At 34.4% G+C, this 14,544-nt stretch overlaps 1 pseudogene; it reads left to right on the forward strand.

The window, feature by feature from the left end:
• Positions 1-9,668: 9,668 nt before the first annotated feature.
• LOC107009150 lies at positions 9,669-13,551 on the forward strand (annotated as a pseudogene).
• Positions 13,552-14,544: the final 993 nt, after the last annotated feature.

Genomic DNA, 14,544 nt, shown 5'->3' on the forward strand with positions numbered 1-14,544 from the left:
ATATATATATATATATATATATATATATATATATATATATATATATGTATGTATCACATGTGTTTTAGTACTTCATATTGAGTTGAGTATCCATGAGTTGAGAAGAACCAAAGTAAGTGTTTATTTCATAATCTCTTTCGAACCTATGTTTGTTAGCATTTCAACTCGCATACTCATACATTGAACGTACTGATGTCAGTTGGCCTTTATTGTATTATGATGCAGACGCGGGTAACCAGGATCAACATCCATCACCTCGTTGATCCAGCTTGAGCACTCAGAGTCTTTTGGTGAGCCTCCTCGCCTTCAGGAGGACCCATTTATTTGCGTTCTAGTCTAGTTCATTAGCATGTTGTGGGTAATGTCCCAACATCCATCTAAGTTGTTTAGAGGCTTCTTAGTAGTTTATTTGTCTTTATATTATTATTCTATGTTAAAGACTTGGGTTGCCAGTTTTGTCCAAATTGAATGTTATTTCTTTAACATTCTAAGTTATGTTATTTAGTTATTTGAGTAAGTCCTTTGATCATTGTAATAATGTTAGAATCTTCCGCTGAGTTAAGTAAGTCACGCCAAGGGTTCGCTCGAGGCCAACAATGATCTTCGAGTGTCAGCCACATCCGATGTGTAGAGTCGAGGTGTGACAATTGAGTACCACAATATCTTGACCGAATCTAAATTAGAACGCTCAAAAAGCTTTTGTAGATTGTACGTGATGGTATATGTATTGTGTTTATATGAAAGTAGTAATGAGAAGAAGAAAATATGAGAATGTTTTGGTGAATTTTTTAAAGAAAAGTAAAAATATGAATGTTTTTTTAATTTGGGGCGTGAATTTATGGTATGTGGGATTTTGGATGAATGTCCATTGCTGATTGTTTGTACGTTTTGTACTTTGTGGGTTGTTAGATATTTTCTTACCCTTTGCATGTTTAGTTTGGCCTCATTTGAGGAAGAATGTTTCAAATGGGAAGATATTGGAACACCTTACTTTAAGAAGTGGTTAAAAAGGGTATATGCGCAAGTTAACAAACCCAAAATGGACCATGGACCATTCACGAGAGCTCTGACGACTCATTTAGGGGAACACAACCTGTCTTGGGCATCATACCTAAGGCAAACAATGTGAAAGTAACCTAAATGACTAAATGACCCGTGGTGACATGTACAGTTCGTTTAGTGGTCCGTACAAGTCATCCATCAGATTGTAACTTTGAGTTTTGGGTTAATTTGTAACCATCATATCTCTCAGCACAAAACGAATTAGGTAGCCTATGACCTATCAAATTAAAGGCGTTTGAGTCATATATTCAATGTCACAGAGTTTTCCTAATTGTGAGTCTGGAGTAGAAAGTGATGCCCGATTTGATCAAGCCATGTCGGGAAGGGAAACATGATCGACCCAATAGATGGGGCGTGATGGTTTTTTAACGGCCCGTGAAGCGGTTGACGACTCGTCAGAGTTAGAGTTGAGGAGTCTCTCAAAGTTTTCACTTTGTTTGAGATATTTTGAGACTTTTTTGCAAAATATTATTATATTTTCATTTGAGTATTTTCAGACAGTTTGAGTTAAGCATTTTCTGAATTTTGAAAGTTTTAAATTCTCTATTTAAAGTTTCTTTATACTTGAGTAACTCTTCCTCTAAACAGTGAGTCATACTAATAGTTCGCTTGGAAATCATAAATTATTCTCGAGTGCTGGCAACGTCAAGTGTGTAGGTTCGGAGCGTGACAATGTTCAACCTAATTTGTCTCAATCCATTCAATAGTCATCCCAATGTGGGTCCCACCCCATATAAAGTTGAATAAACCTTCCCACATAGTTCTTACTTGGGATTTAAAAAAAAAGTGACATTAAGGTTTCAAAATAAATGGGTGGTGACATAAGTCTTAAGTATTGGGTGTAGGTGACAAATATGTGAAGGATTGTGGAGTTGCCCTCATGTTTATAAGTTGACAGTTTGGTCCACTGAATTCAATGAAGGGTAAAAGGGTAATTTCACAATACCTAATTTTAACCAACTTTTGGTGGGAATTAAATGAGGGGTAAAATGGTAAATTGACTATACCAAACCTAAATTTTGGTGGGAAAATTCAAGCCAAGAGAGGAAATAAAAGCTTTTTTTCCCCGCCTCCAGTCGTCGTATTCGTCCTCTTCCTCTTCTTCTTCTTCTTCTTCTGCTCTCGTCTTTGCTTGCTTGCTTTCCTTTCTTCCTGCTCTCTTCATCTTCCTCTTCTTCTTATTTTCGTACATTGCGGGTCTTCGCTGGTAGTGCTTGTGCTTTCTTATTCTTGAATCCAGTTTTTACCTAATCTGTAACGGTGGACCAAATTCGTTTTGTTCAATTGGAATACTGCATAAACGTTATACACCATTGTTTCTAGTAAGTACAATTAATAGTTATTTAAAATCAATTCATTATCATCTAATCTGGGTACCTGCAATTTTTTTCTATAATTTGCATTCGCGTTTCCAACATATTGTTATATATGTTGCAATAGTTGACTATTATAACATATTATAGTCATATGTAGCAACATGTGATTTATTTTCACAACAGAACAGTCATATGTAGCAACATATGACTTACATGTCGCAACAAAATAGTCATATGTAGCAACATGTGATTTATTTTCACAATAGAATAGTCATATGTAGCAACATATGACTTACATCTCGCAACAGAATAGTCATATGATGCTACATATGATATAACTAAAAAATGTAGCAACATGTGATTTATTTTCACAATAGAATAGTCATATGTAGCAACATATGACTTACATCCCGCAACAGAATAGTCATATGTTGCTACATATGACTATTCTATTGTGAAAATAAATCACATGTTGCTACATTTTTAAGTAATATCATATGTAGCAACATATGACTTACATCCCGCAACAGAATAGTCATATGTTGCTACATATGACTATTCTATTGTGAAAATAAATCACATGTTGCTACATTTTTAAGTAATATCATATGTAGCAACATATGACTTACATCCCGCAACAGAATAGTCATATGTTGCTACATATGACTATTCTATTGTGAAAATAAATCACATGTTGCTACATTTTTAAGTAATATCATATGTAGCAACATATGACTTACATCCCGCAACAGAATAGTCATATGTTGCTACATATGACTATTCTATTGTGAAAATAAATCACATGTTGCTACATTTTTAAGTAATATCATATGTAGCAACATATGACTTACATCCCGCAACAGAATAGTCATATGTTGCTACATATGACTATTCTATTGTGAAAATAAATCACATGTTGCTACATTTTTAAGTAATATCATATGTAGCAACATATGACTTACATCCCGCAACAGAATAGTCATATGTTGCTACATATGACTATTCTATTGTGAAAATAAATCACATGTTGCTACATTTTTAAGTAATATCATATGTAGCAACATATGACTTACATCCCGCAACAGAATAGTCATATGTTGCTACATATGACTATTCTATTGTGAAAATAAATCACATGTTGCTACATTTTTAAGTAATATCATATGTAGCAACATATGACTTACATCCCGCAACAGAATAGTCATATGTTGCTACATATGACTATTCTATTGTGAAAATAAATCACATGTTGCTACATTTTTAAGTAATATCATATGTAGCAACATATGACTTACATCCCGCAACAGAATAGTCATATGTTGCTACATATGACTATTCTATTGTGAAAATAAATCACATGTTGCTACATTTTTAAGTAATATCATATGTAGCAACATATGACTTACATCCCGCAACAGAATAGTCATATGTTGCTACATATGACTATTCTATTGTGAAAATAAATCACATGTTGCTACATTTTTAAGTAATATCATATGTAGCAACATATGACTTACATCCCGCAACAGAATAGTCATATGTTGCTACATATGACTATTCTATTGTGAAAATAAATCACATGTTGCTACATTTTTAAGTAATATCATATGTAGCAACATATGACTTACATCCCGCAACAGAATAGTCATATGTTGCTACATATGACTATTCTATTGTGAAAATAAATCACATGTTGCTACATTTTTAAGTAATATCATATGTAGCAACATATGACTTACATCCCGCAACAGAATAGTCATATGTTGCTACATATGACTATTCTATTGTGAAAATAAATCACATGTTGCTACATTTTTAAGTAATATCATATGTAGCAACATATGACTTACATCCCGCAACAGAATAGTCATATGTTGCTACATATGACTATTCTATTGTGAAAATAAATCACATGTTGCTACATTTTTAAGTAATATCATATGTAGCAACATATGACTTACATCCCGCAACAGAATAGTCATATGTTGCTACATATGACTATTCTATTGTGAAAATAAATCACATGTTGCTACATTTTTAAGTAATATCATATGTAGCAACATATGACTTACATCCCGCAACAGAATAGTCATATGTTGCTACATATGACTATTCTATTGTGAAAATAAATCACATGTTGCTACATTTTTAAGTAATATCATATGTAGCAACATATGACTTACATCCCGCAACAGAATAGTCATATGTTGCTACATATGACTATTCTATTGTGAAAATAAATCACATGTTGCTACATTTTTAAGTAATATCATATGTAGCAACATATGACTTACATCTCGCAACAGAATAGTCATATGTTGCTACATATGATATTACTTAAAAATGTAGCAACATGTGATTTATCTTACACAACTGAACAATCATATGTAGCAACAAATGACTCAAATATCGCCACAAAATAGTCATATGTTGCTACATATGCTTATTATTCATAATAAGTAATTATTTTTTTAAAATTTTTTCTTCAGGTACAATGTCATTATTTGTAGGGATTGATTGTCGTGGTGAATGGTTCAAGAAAAATCGATTCATATGGCATTGGGAGGATAGTAAAAGAACGAGGAGCCGATTCAGTAGGGATGTATGTCGAAAGAAACATTTTGTATGATGAGTTCTTCAATTTAGTCGTGCAAAAGTCTGGATACAATTGTAAACCGCACAATCTTGTCATGAGTTACATTTCCCATTTTTTCATAATGAGAAGGTTTTACCTTTTAGAATAACTTATCAATCTAGTTTGAGTGTTTATTTGGGGGGAACAGAGAAACCGCCAATATTAAGAGTCTACGTGGAAGAAACTCCTATCGAGGAGGATCATAATATAGACCAAGGCCAACAAGATATGTTTAATGATGGACTTCATCCTGCGGACATGAATAATCCTGATGATGAAATTCGAACAGGTGAAGGTTAAGGTTAAGGTTAAGGTGAAGGTGAAGCTCAAGCTGAAGGGTCGGACCTTGAGAGCAAGTTTCCTCCCACACCTGTAATTGGCAGCAACAATCCATGTGCTTCTCAAACTTCACGTATGAATAATATTAGAGATGATGAAACAGGATTTTATAAGGAAATGACATTCAAGAACAAGCAAGAACTGGCAAATTCATTGAAAATTGCTTGCTTGAAAAAAGATTTTAGATTGAAAAAGGTGATCAATTCTCGTGATGTGTTTTCCTTTAAATGTTCATATCCAGATTTTAATTGGTGGATGAGGGCTATGAAATTTACAAGTAGTGACAGGTTTGCCATTAGAATCTATGAAAAGTATTATACATGTGGTTCAGAGCATCTTACAAGCCATAATCCCCACGCCACGACAAAAGTCATAGGTAAGTACTTTGAAAATAGGTTTCCCAATGGTAAAGACCCATCCACAAGAGACATGTCAAATCAATACCGCACAGAATTGGGTTGTAAGGTGAGCTATTGGACGATTTATAAGGGCATGGAACATTCTAAGTCTAATGTTTGGGGAACACATGAGCACTGGTACGCAGTGCTTAATGCGTACCAGTATATGCTTGAAGTTGCGAATCCAGGAAGTAAGACGACATTGTCGCTCGATGGAATAGGAGGTTCCAATACTTCTTTGTATCATATGCTGCTTGGATAATTGGTTTGAAAGAAATTAGAAAAGTAATAGCCATTGATTGCACATTCCTAAGGAGAAAGTATGGAGGAGTTCTGCTATCGACGGTGGTACAAGATGCCGAGAATCATATATTTCCAGTGCTTTCTGTGTCGTGGACAAGGAATGCGATGCCTCATATGAATATTTTTTTCAAAATATGAGAAGTTTTGTAGATGATACTGATGAGTTATGCATTATCTCTGATAGGCATCCAAGTATTCGAAAGATGGTTTCGAGAATATACCCTGCATCTCATTATGGTTGTTGCATGAGACACTTTGGGGAAAATATTTGAAATAACTTTCACAATTCAAAGGTAGTGTCCCATTTTTATAAAGCAGCAAAGGCGTACGATATATGTGAGTTCAATGACCATTTCAATCAAATAAGAGATTTGGTACCAAAGGCCGCTGAAGCTCTTGAACGTATTTTGAAAAAAAATCTTCCAACTAATTTATCTTGAGAATATCCCTGAATTTGACGAAAGGTCTTCCCAGGACTGACCTAATGATGCTGTCACCATTAGCATCAGGCTGCAAATGCACATGGAAAGTGTCTGCATTGATGATTTTAATCCCATCATCACCACTAGCATTGATGTCTTCATGAAGTTCTTGTTCTTCTTCATGAACTTCATTTATTTTTTCTTGTTGTGCCACAACTACTACTTCTGTATTTTCCCCTTCTTCTTTCTGAACTTCATTTATTTTCCCTAGTTCCTCAACTTCTTCTTGTTATCCATCTTCTTCCTCCACTACTTGTCTTTGTTCATATTCCTTTTGACAAAATTCTACTTCTTCTTGAGAAGAATAAACTGCTTCAGCTGCAAGATTTTCTAAAACTGTAGTATTTTCGTTCCTCTTCCTAGCAATTTTAGACTTAGCCTTCTTTTGGATCTTTGTTTGCTCAGATGTATCAATATCAAGTTTTCTTTTGACAGGAGCCATTATATTTGTATCTGCAACCACAAAAATAAAATATTTGAAAGTCCCAAAATGAGCTACAACCATAAGTCAAAACAGGGCAATAAGGAGAAAAGCAAGCAAATGCATTTCAAACCCTAATTAAATATTACCTGATAAGATATATATCACGATAAAGTAGAAATTATGAGGACAACACAACACCGCCTTTGCTGTAGAAGATGATATGTGAAAGAAGGAAGAGATGAAGAGAAGAGAAGGATCGGATAAGTGTACTGTACTGGCAAAGAGAGAGGAGAAAACTGAAATTAATTTTTATAAATAAATAAATCTTGGAATACGAAATGACACATTTATAGAAGAGACGAGAGAGGAGAAAGGGGAGAGGAGCGAGGGAAAATCAAAATTAAAGTCGTTTATTTATTTTTAATTAGGACAATTCAAACTGTGACATACATTGCCACATATATACTGTATGTCGCTACATATATACGATCTGTTGCCACGTATAATTTTGTCGTGTTTATTACTACAGAAATTACATATGTTGCGATGCATATGCTATGTTTTGCTACAGATGATTCGCTCTGTTGACATATATAATTTTGATCCTTTCCATCATAATTGACATTTGTTCAAACAAAATCGAAATAATCATAAAAAAACATTTTAATACATAACCACCTATCTAATCAATGGTTGTAAACACAATATTTTCATTGTTCTTAGCTTTTTTTTTTTAGTTCTACGCATATATGTGTCTTCATTGTCACTAACATAACCATTTCGAGCCTTTACAATCCCATAATTCCATAGGAGTGAAGCATATCTCAAGCGAAGGGGGTCAACACTAATTCCACATGATGGTACTTGTAATCCATCACTCAAATACTCAGCATATGCAGCAATAAAAATTTCACAATCTCTGCATGGTATATCATCAATCAGAAAATACAATAACATCACACTTCGATAGTCGCAAGACAAAATAATATTGTGATATTTACAGACTACTGCTTTCTTGTTGGGCAATACAGTAACATGACTAACTTTGAATAGGTGAGATTGTTCTTTCCTTGGTAACATTTAAGAACTGACCAGTTGGTTCACTCATTTTGCTTAAAAAATCCACTCAACTCAAGGTACTTTGGCATCATTGTAGCCATCTTTTGAATCTTGGAGTATAGTTTTCTATTAGACCTATTTGAGGACATGGAATCATACACTTTTATGCACTGTTCCTTCAATGCAACGACTGCCAAGATCCAATGGAATTACCCATTATTATTTACAGTGACAATAACATCATCCTTCAAGTGCCAAGGCATTCCAGAAGGTATAGCATACCCTTTAATTATGTCAATGATTTTATCCTCATATTCACTAGAATTGTCAATGTATGTTTTGAAAAAAACAACTAGTGGTGGTATATTGATATTTAGACTGAACCTTTGCTTCGACTTCTTACACAAATAGTAAAATATGACATCCACATACTGCACACATGCATCAAACAAGTGTATCAACTTAATTGTATATATTCATGTACTAAACAATACATATAAAAGTGGGCATGAATTTACCTCATCATTCCAGCACCTATTGGGTTGAGACATTACGTAGAACTAGTCCTTATTCATTGGAAATGCAACTACTAAATAAAGTTCATCAAATTCAAGTTTTGAGCAATTATGTTGCCACATATGTACCTGCTGTTGCGCAACATATACATCTTATGTAGCAACAGATGCGTCATATGTTGACACATCAATACAAATTATTGCAACATTTGAATTTTATGTGGCAATAGAAGACCAACATATCACTAAAATGTGGCAACATACGCTAAATATATTTTGGATGCCTGAACAACACTATTTCTAAAATCATATCAACAAAATGGCCAAAAAAAGAACAACAACAGCAACAAAAAATGACCTTTCACTGCATGATATCATTACAGATACATTTTCTCAAAATAAGGTTTTGTTGAGTTGGCTGATTTTCTTTCAAAAAAATGACAATTACTACACACCATTAAGTCGATTATTCATGTTTTACACCTACAGAACATTTTATTGTTCATTAATCCAAGAAAAAAACTTCAAAAATTGTAAAGTATTTCAAAAAAACAACTTACCCATTTCTAGTCGACACGATTATAATTCAGAAAGATGAGAGAGTAATGGAGGACTGGAGAGGAAGAGTAACAATTGCAGAGGAAGAGTAACGACGGATTTCCGAATTTCTAAGGAAGAAGATGAACAATCACCCACGGAAGGAAGAAAAGAAGAGAGAGAAGAGAGGAGGGAAGATGAAAATATTTTTCTTTTTAAATGATTTGGTTTGAATTATAAAAGTGTTTTTTTTGTATTTTATAAAAGATTAGAAAGTTTTGAAAATGTTAATTTTGGTCCCATAATTAGTTAATTACATTATAAAGAGGATTTGACCAACTCTTTGTCAATCTGTCACCAAAAACAAAAACTTATTTGACACCTTTCCCTTGATTTTCTCTTCTTACTCACTTGGCATAAAAAATCAATCTGTTCCACTCATTTTTTGAGTGGAGGAGATGATATGTCATTGTCATATGGTGGCCTTTTAGCACATCAAAGTTGACAATTTGAGAGAATGAAGCCTCCATTTGGCAGAAAAGTCTTGTCATCTGCAGATTACATGAATTATAAAATTCCCAAGCTGCTCAAGTACTAAAAGTATATCTGCAGAGTGCTCGAAATTTCATATAGAATTCAATACATAGCGGAAGCTTTCCTTCAAGTTCTTCTAGAAATTCTTGTTTCGTTCATCGTAGATAAATTTGTATTGCTTTTCGGTTTTGAAAAGGAATATGAAAAGCTATCAAGTGAGTTTTCCCACAATTCAAATTGTGTTTCAAGATTCTCAAAGAAGCAATCGAAGGACAAGACAATTGAGAATTGGTTGCAGAAACTCAATTTGTGGCCTATGAAGTTGATGACATACTGGGAGGATGTAAAAATGAGGAAACTAAATTCAAGCAATCTCGATTTGTGTTTTATCATCCAGGGATTATAAATTTCCATCACAAAATTGTCAAAATGATGAAAGATATAATGGAGAAACTAGATGCAATTGCTGAGGAAAGAAGAAAGTTTCATCTCCTTGAAAATATTATAGAGAGACAAGCCGCCTCTACGCATGAAACATGTGTGACTACTAATTAATAGCTCAGTTTAGATTCCATTTGTCACCACATCTTTGTGTTAATGGTGCTTTTAACTTGGTCTTTGATGGAATTTGTGTCCTCCAATTTTAGGTTTGCACAAATAGATATTTAAGCTTGTACACACGAATACTTGTGCAAAAAAAAAGTTGGGGGTTATGGATGTTAGTTTAAACGACACACTTTTGAATTATGGAGTTAAATTATGATGCAATTCTATATCATTCTGTCCAAAAGATTTTTCTAGTCAAACTTAGCCTGGATCTGCTATTGAAAGTGTGAATTTATGTGGCACTAAACAATGCAAGGGGTATGGTTTCATTCTGCATTTACATTTATCTAGATGTTTTCTCTATCGAATTTACCTTCTAATTTTCTTTTCTTTTCAAATTTGTGATTTATGAAAAAGTCTGAACTGTAAAAACAATTGTTATGGAAGTAGGAGGAAACAGTCTGCTGGGAAGGATTTCGATAACATGGATAGTATCTAGCAATTTATTTAATAATAAATAGAAAATTATGCGTGTTGAGGTTGGGCGGGTCGAAAACAACAAATTTTGCAAGGTTGGGTGGTTAAAATCTTTTGCGGGTTTGTGTGGGTTTTCCCTGCACCACCCCATCTGCCATTCCTGTCTACATGATTGTTTGTCTCTTTATTTTGAAGAAGTGTTCAATATCTCTTGCTGACTCATTCTACTGAGCTTAATTGTAACAAATCTTTTGTGTCCACACTACCTGGAGCAGGTTTTTTTTAAACTGAACCAAAAGTATAATGGAAGGGACAAAGAGGAGGATGAGATAGTGAAAATCCTGATAAGCAATGTTAATGTTGTCCAAGAACTTCAGGTTTCCCTATAGGAAAGACAACACTAGCTCAAATGATCTTCAATGATGAGAGAGTGACAAAGCATTTCAATCCCAAAATATGGGTTTGTGTCTCAGATGATTTTAATGAGAAAAGGTTGATTAAGACAATTATAGGAAATATTGAAAGAAATTCTCCTGATGTCGAGGACTTGGCTTCATTCCAGAAGAAGGTTCAGGAGTTATTGAATGGAAAACGATACTTGCTTGTTTTAGATGATGTTTGGAATGATGATCTAGAAAGGTGGCCTAAGTTAAGAGCAATCTTAAAGGTTGGACCAAGAGGTGCTTCTATTCTAGTTACTACTCGTCTTGAAAAGGTTGGATCAATTATGGGAACATTGCAACCATATCATTTATCAAATTTATCTCCACATGATGGTTTATTTCTGTTTCTGCAACGCACATTTGGGCAACAAAGAGAAGCAGATCCTAATCTAGTGGCCATTGGAAAGGAGATTGTGAAGAAATGTGGTGGTGTACCTTTAGCAGCCAAGACTCTTGGTGGTCTTTTACACTTCAAGAGAGAAGAAAGTGAATGGTAACATGTGAGAGATAATGAGATTTGGAGTCTGCCTCAAGATGAAAGTTCTATTTTTCCTGCTCTGAGACTTAGTTATCATCACCTTCCAATTGATTTGAGACAATACTTTGCATATTGTGCAGTATTCCCAAAGGACACCAAAATGATAAAGGAAAATCTCATCACTCTCTGGATGGCACATGGTTTTTCTTTTATCAAAAGGAAACTTGGAGCTAGAGGATGTGGGTAATGAAGTATGGAGCGAATTATACTTGAGGTCTTTCCTCCAAGAGATTGAAGTAAAATCTGGTAAAACTTATTTCAAGATGCATGATCTCATTCATGATTTGGATACATCTCTGTTCAGCAAGCATATCAAGCAGCAATATCTGTGAAATAAATGTCAAAAGCTACACACATATGATGTCCAGTGGTTTCACTGAAGTGGTGTCGTCTTACTTTCCTTCGCTCTTGAAAGAGTTTAACTCATTAAGGGTGATTAATCTAAGTTTCTCAAAACTTAAGCAATGACCTTATTCCATTGGAGATCTATTACATTTAAGATACTTGAACCTGTCTCACAATAACTTTGTAGTCTTCCAGAGAGGTTATGCAAGCTTCAAAATCTGTAGAATCTTGATCTACATAGCTTCTACTCACTTTATTGTTTGCCAAAACAAACAAGTAAACTTGGTAGTCTCCAAAATCTTGTACTTGATGGTTGTCCATTGACTTCTACTCCACAAAGGATAGGATTGTTGACAGGCCTTAAGACTCTAGGTTGCTTTGTTGTTGGAAGCAAGAAGGGTTATCAACCTGGTGAACTAAAAAATCTAAATCTTTATGGCTCAATTTCAATCACATATCTTGATAGAGTGAAAAATGATAAGGATGAAAAAGAAGCCAATTTATCTGCAAAAGCAAATCTGCATTCTTTAAGCATGAGTTGGGACATCGACAGACCACATAGATATGAATCAAAAGAAGTTAAAGTGCTTGAAGCCCTCAAACCACACCCCAGTCTGAAAAATTTAGAAATCATTGCCTTCGGGGGATTCTGTTTTCCAAGCTGGATAAATCGTTCAGTTTTGGAGAAGGTCGTCTCTATTAGAATTACAAGCTCCAAAAACTGCTTGTGCTTACCACCCTTTTTGGAGCTGCCTTGTTAGAAAGTCTAGAGTTACAATACGGGTCTGCGGAGGTTGAGTATTTTGAGGAGGAGGATGATCATTCTAGATTCCCTACAAGAAGAAGATTTCCATCCCTGAAAAGACTTTGTATTTGGTTCTTTCACAATTTGAAAGGATTGGTGAAAAAGGAGGGAGAAGAGAAATTCCCCATGCTTGAAGAGATGGAGATTCTATATTGCCCTATGTTTGTTTTTCCAACTCTTTCATCTGTCAAAAAATCAGAAGTTCATGGCGGCACACATGCAACAGGTTTGAGCACCATATCTAATCTTAGCAGTCTTACTTCCCTCCGTGTTGGTGCTAACAGCCAAGCGAGATCACTCCCAGAAGAGATGTTCAAAAGCCTTGCAAATCTCAAATACTTGACCATCTCTTACTACAAGAATCTCAAAAAGCTTCCTACCATCCTGGCTAGTCTCAATGCTTTGCAGAGTTTGACAATTGACTATTGTGACGCACTAGAGAGTCTTCCCGAGGAAGGGGTTAAAGGTTGAACTTCACTCACAGAGTTATTTGTTGAGCAATGTAAAATGCTAAAATGTTTACCCGAGGAATTGCATCACCTAACAGCCCTGACAAATTTAGGAGTTATTGATTGTCCAGATGTGGGAAAGCATTGTGATGCAGAAATAGGAGAAGACTGGCACAAAACTGCTCACATTCCAAATCTGGATATTCGTTAGTCTTATTGTATTGGTATTATTACTTATATGATGTGAATTCTATTCTCTAAATTAGTTCTAATTATCTTGTAACAGAGGTGGATAACCACTTTGGCAATGGATATTATGGGAAAAGGTAGGTTCATGTCCATTACAATGACAGGGTCAGCTAGTATTGAGTTACATTTTTGAAAATTATTCGTAAACACATGTCATGCATATGTTGATATAGAAAGCCAACAGATAGAAATAACAGATCATATTCATTGTTACAACAACGGAACATTACCATGAATACTAGAACAATTTGATCTTGATTTAGTAAGCAAACAAGTAATTTGAGACATGCATGTCTAATAAGGTGGCCAACTAGTATGAGATAGAGGGTGTGTTTGGTATGGAGGAAAATGATTTTCTCATGTTTGGTTGACTTAAAATGTTTGGAAAATATTTTTTAAATCAACTCATTTTCCTCAAATTTCAAGAAAATGGCTTACCTTTCAAAATTACGGTAAACATTTTTCAAAACTCTACTTTATCCTTTAATTTTTTTTACCCTACTCATACCACCCGACCCGCCCCATTCCAAATAAAATAAATAAATTAATTTTTAAGTTTTCTTATTTTTGAAATTTCAAATATATTTTTATCCCTACCCAAACCACCACCATACCCCTACCTAGGGGGGACAATTTTTTCAGCCCATATAAGTGAAATGAAACCATCTTGCACATATTAAATTAAATAGATCACTCATATTTTCTTTCCTTTTCTTAAATAGGTTAATATGGTCTCCAACCTATTTAATCTCATACAAATATGGACAAAATGGGTCAACATGATAATCCATATTATGCCTCTATAAGTGAGAAATGAAACAATTTTTTTTTTGAAAAATAAAAAAATTTATGAGTCGGGGGTAAGTTTTTTTTTAGTTTTCGGAAAACAAAAATTTTTTTGGGGTAGGTTGGTGGAAGGTGGTGGGGATAATTTTTTTTTGAAAAACAATTTAGTTTTGTTTTTGAAAAACAAAAATTTTTTAGGGATAGGTTGGTGGAGGGGGTGCCCGGAGGAGGGGTTATTTTTTTTTTTTTTAGAAAAAAACAATTTTTTTTAGGGGTAGATTGGTGGTAGGGCGAGGGGAGGG

This window comes from Solanum pennellii, chromosome 2 (genome assembly GCF_001406875.1).
Source record: "Solanum pennellii chromosome 2, SPENNV200".
NCBI lineage: Eukaryota > Viridiplantae > Streptophyta > Magnoliopsida > Solanales > Solanaceae > Solanum > Solanum pennellii.